Source organism: Podarcis gaigeae (assembly GCF_964106915.1).
Source record: "Podarcis gaigeae genome assembly, chromosome: 17".
Lineage (NCBI taxonomy): Eukaryota > Metazoa > Chordata > Lepidosauria > Squamata > Lacertidae > Podarcis > Podarcis gaigeae.
Genome location: NC_139694.1, coordinates 36470356 through 36490090, shown reverse-complemented (window position 1 = coordinate 36490090; position 19735 = coordinate 36470356). Strand labels below are relative to the sequence as shown.

Here is a 19735-nt window from a genome sequence, read left to right as displayed (position 1 = left end):
CGTCTTCTCTCTCTCAGCACCCCAAACACACACCTGAGATTATAAACGGCAGGGTCTTCCAGGATTAAAAGGGCGTGGAGGGGCTTCCGAGGAGGAGGACCCCCGCCCCTCCCACACACATCCACGCAGCAGGGATGCTCAGATATGTGTCTCCAGCGCCCGAAGGGTTAAAGCAGACAGCAGGAGAATAAGGCGCGCACACGCGCGCACATGCACACACACACACGCACACACGCACACGGACACACACACACACACACACACCCCGTCCGTCGGGGTGTGCAGCCAACAGCCATCCTGCACGACAGCCGGCCTCTGCGTGTCTGTGTTTGTGTGAAAGTGGGAGACGCGCGCACGCGCCACCGGGAAAGAAGGATGACCCGCCAGGGGCCGGACGCGAGGAGGTAAACAAACAATAAGACCACCTTCCCCCCCCCCGCATTCCCGACCGCGGCGTCTCCGCCTCCCCCGCCCCATTTCGCCCTCCTGCTCGGAACCCCGGGAAGGGTGAATCCGCCCCCCCTGGACGGAGATTCCCCGAGACCCCCTTGCCAATGGGGCGGAAGAAAGCTGGCTTGGCCGGCTGGAGATGGGGTCGGCGCTGGGAGTGAAGACCCCGGCCACACATACACACACCTGGCTTGTTTACACGGCTAAAAGGAAAAGCCCAACCCGGATCAAGAGGGAATCCACATTGTCGGGTAGGAAATGGGAAGCATAGAGGGAGATGGGCAATTGAGGAGGGGGCCTCTCATATATATGTGTGTGTGTGTGTGTGAGAATATATATACATATATCTGGAGTCTCTATTGTAGTTCCCTATCCACCCACCTTAAAAGTTTACAGGGGGTGGGTGGGTGGCCAAACCGCTCACCCATCTATTTTAGGGTACCAGGTGGAATATTGTGGGGAGGGGGAAAGCCTTGGCGGTGGGCCAACCCTCCACCAGTGTGTTGGGGCTGGGAAGAGGAGATGAAAACAACACAAAGGGGCAGAATTGGGACGGGAAGACTTTGTGCTCCATGGGCATTCCTTAGCTCTGATCCAAGGGTCTTGTGTGTTGTGCATGTTCTGTAGGGGCGTCGGGGGATCGGAAATCACATCTTTATTTAGATTTAAAGTCCGCCCCTTTCCTATGTTTCAAGGCAGATAACGGCATGCATGTTTCTCTTGGCCATCCTGCAAGGAGGCGTAATTGTCAGCATTGTTCCCATTTTACAGATCGTAAATTAGCAAGGAGAGACAGGGGCTTGCCCAGAACCAGTACCAAGATCTGTGGCAGGGCTGGGATCCGTGGCCATGGCTCTGTTCAATGGCTCTAATGCAGCCCCAGGTTTAGGAACTGTGGGGAATGGGTAAGGGCAGCAGACAGAAGATCTGGTAGAGCACATCACTTTGCCTTTAAGCAAGTCCCCCAGAGTTGTGGCAGAGCAAAACCCCCAATCTCTCATTATAGGACACCCTGGCAGGCCTGTCTAGACCACTTCCCACTCCTCTGCAGGAGAATCTGTGTGAGTTGGTGGGCATGATTAAGTATCAGCTGCTATATATGGTAATGTTGGTAGGGGGCATGCAGCAGAAGCGAGCCTTTCTCGCCACCTCTGGAGAGTCAACAGAGGGCAGAAACCTCATTAGATGGACAAATGACATACGAGTGATACTTGGATGTGGACACTGTGACCTTTTCCCCTCCTCTAGTCAGGAAACGGCTGTGATTTGGTGTGGGTTAGTGCATTCCTGGCATAATAACCCCTCCCTGTGCAGGAGAAGTGTCTGAACCTTGAGTGTTTGGGTGAAGGATCGCTGCATAAACAGCTCCTCTCCGCAGCCACCCCAGAAATAGAAGCCTTTCTGTCTTGGAGAAATAAACCTCTTGAATACACAGTTGCTCAGCCCTAGCCAGAGAGGCGGCTGCATCACTCTAGCAAGACAAACTTGCACTTCCCATTTGTTTGGGTCTTTGGTGCTTTTTGGGAAGATACAATCCCCTTGTGAATTAACCTGACGCCGAGACCAAAACCACCCTCTGTAGTAACCAGGGCTGACACCGATCGCGGCAGGAACACACCCACCCATCTCATATCACACTGCGAATTAGCCACAGGGACCGGTTAAATATTGAATGAGTGAAACAGGGCAGAAAGCGGAATGAAAGGAGACCCAGCCTGATCAGGGCCAAAGCCTGCGGGAGACAGCGGGTCAACAGCTCAGCAGTGCGTGGAGGGGTGCCTGAGAATTGGCACCCCTGTGTTTGGAAACGACCCAAACAGAAGGAGTAAATGAAGTCTAGGGAGACCAAGGCTGTACATGGTGGAAGCTGGAACTTCTGGGTCCTGTTCCCAACAGCAAAGCAATTGCTGGCCTAGTGTAGGGAGACTGGGAGCAGCTCTGCGGCAGGCTGACCTAGTTTAATTTACCGGGCTGGTGGTGAATCCCATCCACTCCTCTCCCCCACCCCCACTAACACCGGTGGAAGAATCAATGGGATTTTTCTGTAACTAGAAAGCAGACACCAGAGGGGTAGACGTGCTAATCTACTCCATCAAAGATAACAAGGGGGCATGAAGCTCAAAGTGGTACAAATTTATTGTGGCATCACTTGAGCTCATTTTTGTCAGGTGCAGACATCATCTAATAACTTAACCAGTGGCTGGGGGCCAGGCCTGGGAACTGAGAGAGGGCTGGATCAAAGGAGAAGCAAGCTAGAACTCCTGGTTTTGAACGTGTGCGCCAGGTGTGTACCCTGGATCAAATTTGGATCAGGACCCACAAGCCAGTCCAGGATTTCCACCTCCAAAGGTTATTAGTAACGACTTCAGCATGTGCCAGCGTGGGGCGAGGAGAACACAGATTTGGTCCAAGGCAGATCAGCTGCTTCTGTGTCGCTTCCTGGGCTGTTCCATTCCTCCAGGCAAGCCAGGGAGGGAGGAAGCACTTGGTGAATTGCCTAGCAACTATCTGATGTTGTTACCATTGGGAGGGAAGGGTTGCAGGGATGCGGGTGGCACTGTGGTCTAAACCACTGAGCCTAGGACTTGCCGATCAGAAGGTCAGCGGTTCGAATCTCTGCGACGAGGTGAGCTCCCGTTGCTCGGTCCCTGCTCCTGCCAACCTAGCAGTTCGAAAGCACACCAGTGCAAGTAGATAAATAGGTACTGCTCCGGCGGGAAGGTAAACGGCGTTTCCATGCGCTGCTCTGGTTTCGCCAGAAGCGGCTTAGTCATGCTGGCCACATGACCCAGAAGCTGTCTGCGGACAAACGCTGGCTCCCTCAGCCTATAGAGCAAGATGAGCTGGGACCTAACGGTCAGGGGTACCTTTACCTTTATCTGATGTTGTTACCATTGGGAGGGAAGGATTGCAAGTTTGTGAGCGGGGTCCACTTGGTGGAAATTGTAGAGAGACTGGCCTGCAGCATCTAAAACATACTGGAACAGGAAGTGCAGGAACAGGAAAAACTGATTATACAGTGAAGAAAGCTTTGGCGGGGGTAATGAGAGGAGAGAGGAGAACATATTTCAGAGGAGTTTATCCCCCGCCCGCAGCTACAATTTCCAAACTACAGTTCACAGTATGGTTGGGGAGAAGTTATGTGTCTTTAATGTGTGGTGTGTATGCAGCCAAGACTGAGAAGGAAACAATGGTTTTGTTTTAGTTGACTGTATACACACACCCGTGGGAGCCTTTTTGGCTGGAGTGCGGGGTAAAAACCGTGTGTGTGTGTGTCTGTGTCTGTGTGTCTTTGAAGCTCAGAAGCTAATAGTTTTCACAAGCCCTGATGCAAGGTGCAGTCCAGGTCTCCGCTGTGTGTGGTGCATTCCACACCCTGAGTGCTTTCCTTTTAAGCTGGACTTTTATGTTCACGATCCACATTCCTTCATTCCCCTCCTCAGGGTGGGTCCAGGAGAAAGGAATCTGGCCCTGGGAAGGGAAAGGAGACCTGTTGTAGAGGATTAGAACAGGAAGAAGAGAGCGCCCTAGACTTCTGCTGTGTTGTGTGCGGATGGTGGGTGAAAGGATTTAGAGAGTTAAGCCCTCCAAATGCATGGCTGGGAGCTTTGAGGGGGCCCCTTGTCTCCTGATGGGAAGGGGCATTAGTGGGAAGGAGCAGGGAGAATTATTCATCCGGAGTCCTTCCCTGGTCTCCCCCTTTTTCCCCCTTTCTAAGCCGATTTAAAGTCAGGTGACAGCTTCTTCCCCTGCAAACTTTCTAATCCCAACTTCAATGGAAGAGGAAGGAGTGGGAGGCAGACAGACGGATAAGTGGGAACCAGAGAAAGTACTTAGTGGTCTAATCCCCATGCCCCCCCCCCACCCCAACAGATCCCAAATCCTGGCTTCCACTCTCTTGGCCAAAATCACCTAGACTCACTAAAGGAGGGACAAAGCCTGTGGGCATCTTGCTGGGCACTTTTGAGAGCAGAATGTGGGACCAGATGTTCTCAGCTTAGGTCTTTATAGAGGCCCAGATTCTTTCTTCTCCTGGGTCTCCTCCCTCTCCGGTTGGAAGTGCTTAATGGGAAAATGATGAAATCAGTTCACAGGTAGCTCCATGGGGCCTCATCTTTATGGTAGGAGGGTGGCCTCCAACATTTCTCCGATGAAAATAGGGACGTCCATCACCAGTGCTTTGCTTCTAGAAAAAAAGGTGCCAGCGCTGTGTACCCATGCGTAATCCCAGGAAAAACCCCCACCACTGATAATAATTTTATCACTTAGACTCACTCTGACCCCTTATATGGGATTTGGTATATAAATTTTCCCTTGGCTTTTTTGCTGGCCCATGTAGGACCAGCATGGATGGCTGGCTCGAGTGAATACCTGATGTTTCCTCCCTTGATGGTCTTGATTTATGGGCTAGTACTAAAATGAGGCTGTGTTTTAAGCTGTATTTTAATTGTTTGTTGTTGTTGTTTTTCTATTACATTTTATTGTAATTCATATTTGGTGTCAGCTGCCCTGAGCCTGGCCCTAGCCGGGGAGGGCGGGGTATAAATAAATATATTATTATTATTAATTATACCCCTGGGTTTTTCCAGCCACTCTGGGCAGCTTCCGGCATATATAAAAACATGACAAAACATTAAACATTAAAAAACTTCCTTCAGATGTCTTCTAAAGGTTGTATAGATACTTAGCTCCTTGGCTCGGGGGTTGCATAACTCCGTACCCTCCAACATTTCTCTGATGAAAATAGGGACGTCCTAAGGAAAAGTGGGACATTCCAGGATCAAATCAGAAACCTGGATGGCTTCTGTAAATCTGGAACATTCCCTGGAGAACAGGGACACTCGGAGGGTCTGGTGTGATGGGGGCCTAATTTTCCACCAGGCCCACATAGCCAGCCTTTTCCGTCAAGTCTGAAGTTAGAGCGAAACCCTCTCTCTCCCACCTTCATTCTGGCTCAGCAATTCTCTTTCTGTGGGAAGGCGTTACTAACAGGCAAATACCAATACAGGCATAATAAAATGTATTCTCGAAGGGGAGATCAGATAGAAAGGAGAGGCTGTTGGTATTTTTCAGAAAATTAAAAAAATTAAAATAAACCCACCCTCATGAGCCGCCACAACTGAGTCTCAGGCGCTGTGTACACACCATGCATTTAAAAGACATTTTTCTCCCCAAAGAATACCGGGAACTGTAGTTTGTCATGGGTGCTGAGCATTGCAGCACTGCAAGGCATAAACTACAGTTCTCAAAATTATTTGAGGGGAGAAGTATATGGTGTGTATGGAGCCGATCTAAGCCTCGGGAGATCTGCTGGCCACCCTAGGCAACCCACGTTTCATTTCCACAGTCCTCCCCCCAACCTCCTGCCCCCAAAACACATTTCTTGTCATGAAGCCTTGACCTCTAGACTCTTGGAAGTTATTTCGTCTGCTCCTGGCTGAATGTGAGAGACAGTGAACCTTGTACTGGCACCCAAAAACGCTTCGTCATCAATTAAAGTGCAATTATTGGATCAATATCCATGTGCAGGTATGTTTTATTTTAGTAAAACTAAACTGCAAGTATTATTTGCAGTGTTCCCTGATATGCCCTCTGTGGGACGGAGGTTGGATCCAATAACCATGACGTTATTTTCTTTATGGTTTCTTTGTTTTGTACGTTTGTTGCCCTTCAGCAAAGTGTTCCCAGGGTGGCTTCTAGCAAAACAAAATAGCAATAAAATCGATACCAAGTTGAACACAAATAATCACCACCAAGACCCAGAAATTAAAAGCAGCTGATCGAAACAGTTTAAAACACACACCTTAAAGGCATCAGAGAACAAAAATATTTTTGCTTGACACTGAAAATATAGGAATGTTGGCATCCTGGTTGGGGAGGGAATTATAGAAATGGGGCGTCATTTCTGAGAAGGCCCTCTGCCCTGTCAATACCCAGCTCAGCTTAGCTCAGGCACCCAGTATTTTTTTTTTTCTGGGGGGATGCAGGGGTACACATATCCCTAAACATTTTGTGAATCTTTGTAGTTTTGTCGATTTACAGTATTTATTTTTTCCCTAATTGAACTAAAAAATGGTGATTTTCTTGAGTCAAAATGAGAGTAAAGGTAAAGGGACCCCTGACCATTAGGTCCAGTCATGGCCGACTCTGGGGTTGCGGCACTCATCCTGCTTTATTGGCCAAGGGAGCCGGCGTACAGCTTCCGTGTCATGTGGCCAGCATGACTAAGCCACTTCTGGCGAACCAGAGCAGCGCACGGAAACACTGTTTACCTTCCCGCCAGAGCGGTACCTATTTATCTACTTGCACCTTGACGTGCTTTCGAACTGCTAGGTTGGCAGGAGCAGGGACCGAGCAACGGGAGCTCACCCCGTCGCAGGGATTCAAACCACCAACCTTCTAATCGGCTAATCCTAGGTTCTGTGGTTTAACCCACAGCGCCACCCGCGTCCCTCAAAATGAGAGTACCCCTAAACATTTTTTTTTTAAAGCACTGGGGGCCTGCACTAATGGCTGTTGCATTCCACTACAAATACAGTTGCTCAGACCAGGCTTCTCTTATTAACGAACAGGCATAATTGTCCAAAACATAGGCAGCAAAATATAATGTTTGTTTCAGCAGAACGTGTCTTCATGTTCAAAGTACCAGATTCTGGAGCCAAAGAACGAAGATGTTCTTGCAAGAAGCATCCAATTGTGTTGGGCTGGTTGTTGTTGGGATCAGAATACTGGGGAAAGTGGCAAGTCAGTTTTTACTGTTCTTTCAGAATAGCAATACCTTTCGAACAGCTAGTTGTTTTAAAATATTGCAAGTGAACAGTTTGCTTCTCTTTGGCCCATAAATACAAGGCCGGATAATACTAGTGTAATTGAACATTTTGAACATTGGTTAACTGGGAGATGACCATATATTTAGCAATATATGCCCACACTGGGCATTTTGTGTGCGTGGAAAAGTCACCTTAATTATAATGTGGATGCATATTAAATCAGCTTATCATGGGGATTAATAATAACAGCAATACTAACAATGATAAGTGGGCGCGTAGAATGCAAATGTTACTGGTGGCAGACCAGAATGTCTGATGGTCAGAGCATTTTATTTAAAGCGTATAATGAAGTATAATGACATAACAGTTGGTTCAGAGGGGTTAACTACATCCATAGCACATAGTTGGTGGAGCTAATTCCTGTTTTGTTGTGGACACATGTCTTTAGCCATGGATGACACACAAAGTCTTAATTACATACATTCCCCGCTTGCAAGGTGGTATAACCTTGCAGACCTTCTAATTAATTATCCACACACTTTCCCAGAGTCCATTTGCATTTAGACAAAAGACCTCCTGATTACATTTGTTGACATGGGCTAGAATAGCAAAAGGGAGGTATGAAGGATCCAAGCTTCCAGTGGTCGGTTGCTACTGGGATTAGCTCAGAATGGGGAGCAGATTTCATCCTTGCCATCAGCCATTGGAAAGAATTTCTCCCAGGAGAAAAATCCTCTGAGTGGTACCATTGTGTCGCTGCTCACCCTAGTAATAGGGTTGTCAAATTTGCAGATGACACAACCGTGATTGGGCTCATCTCTGAAAGGGAGGGTGAAACGGACTATAGAGATGAGGTGGAGCGGCTGACAGAGTGGTGCAGAGCTAACAACTTGCTCATAAATACAAGGAAGACAAAGGAGCTTGTGGTGGACTTCAGGAGACAGAAGAGCAATGTCCAGCCACTTCTGATTGATGGGGTCTGTGTGGAGAGGGTAACAACGTTCAGATTTTTGGGTATTGAATTACAAGAGGATCTGTCCTGGAGTGTCAACACAAGGGGGCTTGTGAAGAAGGCGCAGCAGAGACTGTACTTTTTAAGAATCCTAAGGAAAAACCATCTTCCGCAGAAACTGCTGCTTGCCTTCTATCACTGTGCCATTGAGAGCGTGCTCACTTATGGCTTATGTGTGTGGTACGGAAGCTGTACTACCCAGGACAGGATGGTGTTGTGCAGAGTTGTTAAGGCAGCAGAGAGCATTGTTGGCTGCCCACTCTCCACCTTAGAGCAGATTTATGCCACAAGGTGCCATAGGAAGGCACTGGACATAGTAAAAGATCCATCGCATCCTGGTCACTGTCTCTTCGAGCTCCTGCCGTCGGGACGGAGATACCGGACGATGATGACAAGAACGAGCCGTCTCAAGAACAGCTTCTTCTCCAGAGCGATCTCGGCCCTGAATGGGAAACCTGGACTTTGAAGTCATCTAATCTTCCTTGCTGTATTATATTATATTGTTTTAATTAGTGTTTTTATAGTTGTTTTGATTTTAAATGGAGTGCCCTATCTGGGTGGATGGAGCAGCCAAGTAATTTCGTTGTCCCTGAGAGGGGGCAATGACAATAAAGATATTATTATTATTATTATTATTATTATTATTATTATTATTATTATTATGTGTAGAGATGGATGTGATTCCTGGCAGTCCAGAGGCACAACCACATTTGAGTCAGGCAGGTAGTAATCTGGTTGTCACTGTCTGAGGCCGAGGCAGACTGGAGAGCAGGTTGCAAGCTACGCAATTGTAGTTTCATGTTTCCTCAGATTTTCCACACTGAGGAACAAGGGGTGGTTAACTGTGGACCTCCAGATGTTAACTACAGGTTAGCCATCCCGCCCTTAAAAGGTAAAGGGACCACTGACCATTAGGGTCCAGTCGTGGCCGACTCTGGGGTTGCGGCACTCATCTCACTTTATTGGCCTAAGGGAGCTGGCGTACAGCTTCCAGGTCATGTGGCCAGCAGGACTAAGCTGCTTTTGGCGAACCAGAGCAGCGCACGGAAACGCCGTTTACCTTCCCGCCAGAGCGGTACCTATTTATCTACTTGCACCTGGACGTGCTTTCGAACTGCTAGGTTGGCAGGAGCAGGGACCGAGCAACGGGAGCTCACCCCGTCGTGGGGATTCGAACCGCCGACCTTCTGATTGGCAAGTCCTAGGCTCTGTGGTTTCACCCACAGCGCCACCCACGTCCCTGTGTCTTTAAAATCACTGTGGTCCCTTGTGTTACCACAACTGCTGAATCAGGATAGATAGATAAAACTTTATTCGCATTAGCCAATGGCCATAGCAACCGTAAAACATTACAGTTGTGCGAGGCCTTTATTAGGCTGTACCAGGCGTTTCTTTCGGCTCTCTGTCTTTTCCATTTAATTAGTTGTTTGTACTTCCGTCTAAGAGAGACGTATGCAGTAAATAAGAGAGGCGACCTGGAGGTCCTATATTTATGCTAAGCTCTCTCCAGGTGTGTCTTTGCCTGTTTGCTCTCAGAGTCAAACCAGGTGGCAAATTCCGTTAACCTTTTTGGGGCAGCATTTTGGATCACGGTTGTTAAGTGTAGTTGCTGAATCAGGACCTTTTGCTGAGCATTGGTGGTACCCAAGTCTCGTGGCTGCCAGCAGGCAGCTGCTGCTGCTTCTTCTGCCCCAATATTACAGTGAATATGTTTGTGGATGGGCAGCCTTGAAGCCTGCCTTTAAGATGCATTTAGCGAGTGTGTGTGGCAGCTGCTTTTGGGATGGAGGCCATTGTTCATACAGTAATTCCTCGCCTAATGATGCAGCTGCTTACAGATGAAGTATACTGATTTGTATCTCCCCCCCCCCCCCCCCATGAACTCACTACCCACCTCTCCATTTTATTTTCACAACATCCTTGTTAGGCGAGTCAGGCTGAGAGACGGTAACTATTCTGATGTTACCTGGCCCGCTTCTGGGCGGCCTGTTTATTGAGCGTTCATCCTAATTCGGTTGTGGGGAGGTTAGACGCTGCTGCATCAAAGCATGTATTGCCGCACACTTTTCGTTGCCTTTCCCCAGTTACTTTCCTTGTTGCGAAAAGTCGGATCTTTGGGGGATGGTTCATTGTGAAAGACTTTCCATTCGGAGAGAATTGCCGAGCCTGAATTTGCTGGCATGTGATGGAGGCCGGGCTGCGGCAGATTGGGTGGACGAGACCGATAGCGGGTTCAGCAGTCAAGAAGGCAGTTACTGAATGTGCTGTAGGGAAATGAGGGGCAGATGAGGCTTGTCAACCTGGGAAGGTAGCCCATCTAGGAGAAGGAAAGCCTTCACTGCCTTGTAGCTGTTGTCATTTGTGAGAAAAGCTTTGTGTAATGGCCTGGGACTCGGGCTCCGACTTGGAACCAGAGGAGTCTCAGTCTGCACCGGATCCTTTACCTCAGGCATCATCTGAACCAAGTCTGGGGCCTGATCCTGAAGAGCCCCAGTCTGCACAGGTTCCCCTGCAACAAGCACCAGCCGGGCCGAGTCAGGGGCCTGAGCCTGCCCTGGTTCCAGATGTAGGGATTACCTCGTTGCCTTCAGCTGGGTCATCACTTACAGCTGCTCCACTACCAGTTGGGTCAGAAGAGGCTGAGGCGGCCTCTGGGTCTAGTAACCCACTGACGTCTCCCGAGCTGCAGGGACTAAGGTCTGAGAGAAGGAGAGACCTGAGTACTTGCAGGAGGAATGCTCATCCTTCGGGCGAGACAGGGAGGTGAGTTGCCGGGGGATCAGGACCGGCCGTTACCCCGACAAAGATAAAAGGCTGTCAGACCCCACCCCAGGTTGCAGGAGCAACATTGCTGAATGCTAAATCCTGCACCTGTCCTTGCCTGGTTTCCTGCCTTGGCCCTGTCAGACTGACTCCTAGCAGAACCTTCAGATTCTGGACTGGATCTGGACCGCGTTTCATGGGTTACCCTGGGCCCAACACACTTTGGGAGTAAACTCTGAGGGACAGTCAGTATCTACTGCTTTGTGTGACATCTTCGGGAGAAAAAAAAAGGCTAAGGAGTAAAGTCTACCCAAATCTGGAGTCCCTAAGACGGTTGGATGGTGCCTTGTGTGCCTCCTTCCGGCAATCAAGCTGGTGCCAGACGTCTTGCTCTGCTTTCCTTTGGACCACATCAGAGAGGCCAAGAGGAGGGTCTTGTCTGGGCATTCCAGGACCTCCATACACACTGCCCAGGGTTGCACCCCAGAGAGGTCGCTTGGGTGCTGCAAACACAGCACAAACAATATGGAATGGAATCAGCACCAGCCTGGAAGGATTCCCAGATCAAGAATTGATTTGAATCTCTAACCTGGGCCTTCTCAGGAGCCCCAACACTGTAGCCCAGCAATGATTAATAATAATAATAATAATAATAATAATAATAATAATAATAATAAAATTTATAGCCCGCCCAGCTGGCTGGGTTTCCCCAGCCACTCTGGGCGGCTTCCAACAAAAGATTAAAAATACAGTGGACACTTGAGTTGCGATTCGGCGCGTCTGCACATGCACGATTTAGCGCATCTGTGCATGCGCGACCACCAAAACCCGGAAATAACCCGTTCCGGTACTTCTGGGTTTCGGCGGTCCGCAACCTGAAAAAAACGCAACCTGAAGAATCTGTAACCCGAGGTATGACTGTACATTAAAACATCAGTCATTAAAAGCTTCCCTAAGCAGGGCTGCCTTCAGATGTCTTCTAAACGTCAGGTAGTTGTTTATCTTTTTGACATCTGGTGGGAGGGTGTTCCACAGGCTGGGTGCCACTACCGAGAAGGCCCTCTGCCTGGTACCCTGTAACTTCGCTTCTCACAGGGAGGGAACCGCCAGAAGGCCCTCCCCTTGCTGCTGGACTCCGGCTGTCATCATCCCTGATTGTGCTGGTGGGGGTTGGGGTCCAGCTACAGCTGGGTGGGAGCTGCATTCACGATGGCACCGGCAGACATAGAAGACTGCGTTTTCCAGAGAAGCTGGAGAGAGATGGCGGGTTCTGGAAGCTGCTTATCCTTGATTCAGCCTCCTCTGAGGGTAGGAGCTGGCGATTTATGACGGCGATCCCTCACCGGCTGCCGCGGTGCCTCTCGAGTTGGAGAGTTAGGGAAGGGTTGCAGATGCTGTTGATTCCCGTTATTGACCAAAGGAGGGGGGGGCGGCGTGGGAGGGTTAGGGAGAGCTTTGTTCACTTGCCTCCAGCCAGCAAAGCAAGTTTCCTGTGGCAGGAAACCCCAAGTGCTGCAAGTGCACTGGGAAGAGAATTAGCCAGGAAAGGTTTATTTCACATGATTCCTTTTCCGGCTTGGGGAAAGAAAGAAAGAAAAGAACCTAAATAACCCCAGAGCTGAACTGATTTCATTTGTTTCTTTTCCACCCGTCACGCAAAGTAAGAAACAGAAGGGTGGGAGTGACCCCAGCCATTGTGATTCCATGTTAAAAGGAAAATACAAAACAGGCAAGGTGGCCTTTTTTTATTATTTATCTCTGGATAAAGGAATTAGCGTTATGTCGGAAGCAGAGAGGGTGGGCAGCTGTATATTATAAATATTAAGATTCGCCTTTTAATATAGACCCATCAACGTACACAGTGATTCGCAGAGTTTCCATGCACACGAAAAAGTCTGGTTCCAGAAACCTTGCAGTTTGACAGCGGAAGAGGCGATCAGGGCAGGGTTGGCATGTTTCAAAAAGTAAAATTCATTTTTTTTAGGAAACCACCAAAATTATTGAGCTTTTTGGGGGAGACCACCCCCAAAAATAGTGATTTTGAGCTTTTGTAGCCATTTTTACACCTGAAAACCAGGACATAAGGGAAAGAAAGAAAGAAAGAAAGAAAGAAAGAAAGAAAGAAAGAAAGAAAAAAGAAGCGAACGGGGAGAAAGTGGGGGGAGGAGAGTCAACAATAACAAGCCACAAATACAACAAAATGACCATTATATACTGCATATTGAGGCTTGGCTATTTCTGTTATCGGTAGAGACTTGTCTGTGTGGGAAAGCTTAAATAGGTTCTGGACTTGCTGTTCTGTCTTCTGCTGGGAATATTCCTGATAGGGTGGAGATGAGTACAAGGAAGAGTTTAGCAGGGCAGGCCACGTTACAGATCAAGGCCCAAAAGACCAGATCAATAGGCACTTTTCTGCTGCAAGAAATAAGGCAATCACTAGGGGGCATTGCTGTGTCATAAAGACTGTTTCCTCCCCCCCCCCCGCCCCCTCCAAAACAACACTTATTTGCAGAGGGTCTGGTTTTGGTGGTGAGAGAAAGCACTGCAGGTATGGAGGAAAACAGCCCAGGCTTCCGCTGAATAATTGCTGGTTTTGTATTTCCAAACAAGATTCTTCGCTTGGTTCTCTGCCTCAAAATACCTCTGCTTCACCCAGTTACAGTGGTACCTCGGGTTACATACGCTTCAGGTTACATACGCTTCAGGTTACAGACTCCGCTAACCCAGAAATATTACCTCAGGTTAAGAACTTTGCTTCAGGATGAGAACAGAAATCAGGCTCTGGCGGCGCAGCGGCAGCAGGAGGCCCCATTAGCTAAAGTGGTGCTTCAGGTTAAGAACAGTTTTAGGTTAAGAACGGACGTCCGGAACGAATTAAATACTTAACCCAAGGTACCACTGTATGGATCTGGGTTAACGCAAGGTGCAGCACCGACGCAAGCGATCAGCAAGAACTTCTTAAATCCAAACCTGTGCCTGAAATCTTGGATTGCTGCTGGCAGTCAGTGTGGACAATTCTGAGCTAGATGGACCCAACAGCCTGACTCAGGCTGGGCACATACATTACCGCTTCCTCTGGCTCCAGCACGCGCTCTCGCCGCTGGTGTTTGAAGCCAAATGCACATGGTGTTAGCCGTGAGGGTGTACATTTCAAGCAGCCACTGCCCATGCGCAGAGAACAGCTTCAGTGAGTTTGGCGCAGGGAAACGCATCGGGTAATGGGCATTGGGCGAAGGGCTCTCCACTGCCTCCCTGATGTGAACAGCAGCGTAAAAAAGCTACTTTAAATGTGGGAGGGAGGAGGAAAATGCCCTTTCCTATGTCCCTATAACAATTGACCCACCCACGGCGCGTGGGTCTGCTTCCTCCCTTTCCCCGATGGGGCTCAGACTCCCAGGAGGTTAGATTGGCCTCAACCAGGGCCAGGGCCTTTTCAGCTCTGGCCCCAGACTGGTGGAACGCCCTACCACAGGAGATCAGGGCCGTGTGGGATTTGACCTCTTTCCACAGGGCCTGCAAGACGGACCTGTTCCACCTGGCCTTTGGGCTGGACTCAGTCTAACACCCCCTTCTCATTTATTTTTTTTTTAAATGGAACCCCTTATATGGGGTTTTGCGCTGTGGGTTAAAGCCTCAGTGCCTAGGACTTGCCGATCGAAAGGTCGGCGGTTCGAATCCCTGCGGCGGGGTGCGCTCCCGCTGCTCGGTCCCAGCGCCTGCCAACCTAGCAGTTCGAAAGCACCTCCGGGTGCAAGTAGATAAATAGGGACCGCTTACCAGCGGGAAGGTAAACGGCGTTTCCGTGTGCGGCTCTGGCTCGCCAGAGCAGCGATGTCACGCTGGCCACATGACCCGGAAGTGTCTCCGGACAGCGCTGGCCCCTGGCCTCTTAAGTGAGATGGGCGCACAACCCCAGAGTCTGTCAAGACTGGCCCGTACGGGCAGGGGTACCTTTACCTTTTACCTTTTATATAAATTTTCCTTAGCTCTTTTGGTTGCCCATGTAGGACCCACAGGGATAGTTGGCCCTGGTGAACATTTGACGTTTTCTCCCCTTATGGCTTTGATCTATGGGCTACCACTAAAACGAGGCTGCATTTTAAGCTGCATTTTAAACTGTATTCAAACTTATATTTTAAACAACTGTTTGTTTGGTTTTTTGTTTTGTTTTTAATATTTTTATTGTATTTATATTCGGTGTTAATCGCCCTGAGCCTGGTCTTGGCTGGGGAGGGCAGGAGATAAATAAAAATGTATTTATTTATTTATCTCCTGTTCTTCAACCCGGTGCTCTATGTATAAACGAGGCACAGTAGGAGGCAGCTGTTGGGGTGGGTCTGTCCTTGTTTTATGTCCTGTCTGCTTGTCAATAGTGTCTTTTTCTTCCTTAGTGGGTCTTGAACCCTCCTGGCCAGGGAGCTATGTGGGCAAGGTGTTGGTGGGTTTCTCTTTGTTTCCCATACGTGTGCTGGGCTCCAGAGTGGTGACTGTCAGGAGCAGAGCAGGATTCGAACCCTTGCCTGCAGAACTTTGAGTAGTGGGTTCTTTGCTGGCTGCGGGTGATGTTTTGGGAACAGAGTGTGTGTTAAGGCCATGTCCCCTTTGTGAATTCAGTTGCTCTGTCTTTCCACGTGCAAGTGGCATATGAGCTTCAGCACCACCCCTCACTACAGTGGTACCTTGGTTCTCAAACGTCTTGGTACTCAAACAACTTGGAACCCAAACACTGCAAACCAGGAAGTAAGTGTTCCAATTTGCGAACTTTTTTTGGAAGCTGAACGTGCTCCATTTTGAGTACCATACTTCCGTTTTGAGTGCCATGCTTCCATTTTGAGTGTTATGCTGAGGTCTGTCTGTTTTTGCTATTTATTTTGCGTTTTTGTTTTTGTGGCTCTTTTTTCTTCTTTTTGTGACTGTGTGTAACCAAGTTCAGCTGCTGATTGATTGATTGTGTGACTGCAGTACAGTAGAACCTCAGGTTACGTTGCCTCCGGCTTATGTCACCCTCGGCTTGCAACTGGCACAAACCCGGAAATACTGGAACGGATTTATTTCCAGGTTTGCACCATTTGCTCACGTGCAGAAGCGCTAAATCACACCGTGCACATGCACAGACGGGACACTTTGGATTGCGTCGTTTTCTGGTTGCAGCAGATCCCTGCCGTAACCTGAGGTTCCACTGTACATTATTTACTGCTTTCATTTTATGGATCAATGATCTCATTAGATAGTAAAATTCATGTTAGATAGCTACTTTAGGGGTTGTTTTTGAAAGTCTGGAACGGATTAATCCATTTTGCATTACTTTCTATGGGAAAGCGCGCCTTGGTTTTGGAATACTTTGGTTTTGGAACGGTCTTCCGGAATGGAGTAAGTTTGAGAACCACTGTAGTGTGGTACAGCGGTGATTCTGGAGAGACTGTGATTTTTACTCTGTCTTGGGATTTCCCGTGTTGTGTTCACTTTCCTCTCCCCTCCAGAGCGCATGTCTTCAGAGCAAAGCAGTGGCATATCTCTCTCTCACCCCTGACACAAATGTTCTGTTTAGCATCCAGCCTGAAGAAGTGTTCAGTGTAAGTCAAAAGCTTGCTTGCTCTATCAAAAACTTTGGTTGTTCCTAAGAAAGGCATTATTTGCAGCCCGCGTTAAAGAAGAGGATATCAGAGATCTGAGTTCCAGAATCAGATATTAGCAGACCTGCCTGTCCTGTGCTGTTCTTGGCTATAAAAATATTGACATCAGACTGGAAGCAATGTTCTGTTCTTTGGGATTGGGGAGTGACCTGTGGGAGTACATGGTTTCTGATTCTGTTTCCCTGCATTCTTTCACAATAGCAATGCATGTGAAATGTGCAGTGCTGCAGGAACCACAGAGGTTTTCTATCTAACTTCTCCCTGGTGTTCCATATCCAGAAGACCCTAAGGATGCTTTTTTTAAAAAAATAATAATTAATATTCTATTATTACACTTTTTAAAAGCCAAAATCATTATACAAGCTTGCTTGTCAAGTTGAAGTTGCTTAAGATCCTAGCCTGTACTTTATAATATTCAATACTTCAGAAAGCTGTTAGATTTTTACAACTCCGAAAGATTCATTATTTTAAAAGGAAATAAAAGCTATATAGGGACATGGGTGGCGCTGTGGGTTAAACCACAGAGCCTAGGACTTGCTGATCAGAAGGTCAGTGGTTCAAATCCCCGCGACGGGGTGAGCTCTTGTTGCTCAGTCCCAGCTCCTGCCAACCTAGCAGTTTGAAAGCACATCAAAGTGCAAGTAGATAAATAGGTACCGCTCCGCCAGGAAGGTAAACGGCGTTTCCATGCGTTGCTCTGGTTCGCCAGAAGCGGCTTCCGTGCACTGCTCTGGTTCGCCAAAAGCTCCACCAGCTCCCTCGGCCAGTAAAGCGAGATGAGCGCCGCAACCCCAGAGTCGGCCACGACTGGACCTAATGGTCAGTGATCCCTTTACCTTAAAAGCTATATATCCATGCACGTTCCAAGAAATGGATTTCATAAAACCCCCAAATAATTTCCCGACTTACTTTCTGCTCAATTCTGTTAGCTTTTCAGACCAGCCAGCCCCATTTTTTCCTCTGAGCATGTTACCCAGCCACACACAAAGGTTTTCATTTCCCCAGTTCTTCTCTCCTCCTCATCCCAGGAGCTTCAGCCAAGGAGAGTAGGGGGTTTGTTGCAGGTCCTTGAGAGATCAAGATAGTAACTGGAGACAATGCATTTTTTGAACCAAGAGCAACAGACTGAAGCTGGCAGGTAATTAAGGGTCTGTGGACTACATTTCAGTTGACATTGCAAGGTAGGATAGCTCAGTAGCAGCAGCGTGTTGCAAAATATTGCAGGGAGTTTGGCAGGGCATCCTGCGGACCATTTTTTTTTGGGGGGGGGGCAGGCTTAGAAAAGGATCCTGATGCTGAACTGAAATTAAATGATAGATTGAACTCCCTCCTGCGGGGTAACTGCCTTAAAAAGTGTGGCGTGTTTTCTCTCTTAGAGGTGTGTGCAGCCTTACCTGGCACCTGAGCTTGGGAATTTCTGCATGCAAGGCAGATGTTTTGCCTCCGAGATGCAGCTTTCCCCCAATCTGTTGCTTCCGAGCTAAAAACAGCACCATTCATAACATGCTTTAATGCATTCACAGCCATATCTGGTAGCTGAGCCAAAGGATAGGCTTGCCCTGAAATTTATCTGATTACCTGATCAATACGTCTTCTTAAAATTGCATCGCAGCCCTAGTAAGAATTACCGAGCGCAAGAAGTTCTTTGAAATCCTTGAGCTGCGTTATATAAATGGTTAGCGATAATATTTTTTTAATTAAAAAAATAACTGTATGCCCATGGTGTTCTTAATTTGAGCCAGCTTGAAAGATTGCTTTTCTCCCAGGAAGGTGGCAAGATTGAAATGGGCAGAGAAATGGTTCTTTTTTCTCGGCAGCTCTGTGGTTTTGGTTAGACCGAGATGTAGTGATAGCCGAAACTCTCTCCCTCCCTCCCTCTCTCGGCAACACACTTTACTGTGCAACAATCTGCTGTTGTAAGAATGTGGTAGGAACAGCAACCATATGGCCCTTGTTATACCAGTTCTTTTGAAATAAATGGCAGGTCTTTGTGAAAGGGGTCAGACAACCACTAGATGGAGCGAGAGGCTCAGGGCGGTCACTCTGGGGATGCTTTGGGGCCCTTTGGCTCACGCTCTCTGCTTCTACCTGCAGGGCAGGGAGCCAGGAATGTGCGGAATCTGATCTCATCCCAGGCTAAGACAAACACAGGGCAGCAGTACTGAGAGCTGGGCTGGGACAGAGGGGTGGGAGGGGGCAGGGAGCCGGGACTGAGCTAGAGGAGGGGTGCTCAGGATTTTGCAGAATGAAATGGTGTCTGGATTCACAGGAGAATGTTCCAGGTGGTGCAGATTATGCACATATCTCACAAGCCTGTTCACACGCTTGACGTTTTATTATGTTTTTACAGGTGCTGGAAGCCCAGCCAGATGGGCGGGGTATAAATAATAAAATTATTATTAATTATTGTTACGTTACCCACTGATTTATGGTCCATTGGTGCTTCGCCTAAGGTGAAGGGAGGGCTTTTATCTCAAGGCACCGAGTTCAAATCCCACCATTGCCATAAAGGGCTGGGAAAGACCCCTGTCTCGGAAATCGCAGGCAGGGGCGCTGTTGCCAATGGTCTGACGCAAGTGGCGCTGTGGGTTAAACCACAGAGCCTAGGACTTGCTAATCAGAAGGTCAGCAGTTCGAAACCCCGCAACGGGGTGACAGGATGCGAAGTTGATAAATAGGTATAATGGATTGCATCACCGTGGGGGCGGCATTTTAAGCATAATTCTCTGGGTATACAAATGAATCTACCCTGCAAGCAAGTAGCACAACAGGGAAAAAGCTAGGCTGCAACCTCTACCCTTATTTGATGCCATTTATTTCTGCAGGATTTTAAAGAAATGCAACGGCAGCATTCAAACAGAACCTTCTGGCCTCCAGGAATAGTGCAGCCCATTCCATTGCCACCTCCGTTCTTGCCCACGAGTAGACCAGGCCTGCAATGTCCAGAACCAAGTGGTAGAATTCTGGACCTAAGTTCTTCAGACTGCAGTGTGGGGTGTGGGGGTGCCCCCATGTTTTTCAGCGCTTTCCCGTGTTAAAAACAGCAAGACACAACTCCATACATACAGCAAACCTCAGCATTTCCCTGTTTTGTTAGCAGCTTTAAG

At 48.3% G+C, this 19735-nt stretch overlaps 1 protein-coding gene across 1 annotated transcript in view; it reads left to right on the top strand.

The window, feature by feature from the left end:
• Window positions 1-249: 249 nt before the first annotated feature.
• The window catches only part of CCDC120 (coiled-coil domain containing 120), a 41388-nt gene continuing 21902 nt past the window's right edge, over window positions 250-19735 (top strand). Inside the window, exon 1 of the mRNA XM_083719164.1 lies at window positions 250-404. The gene's annotated coding sequence lies outside the window, so the exon portion shown is untranslated. The remainder of the gene's footprint in view (window positions 405-19735) is intronic.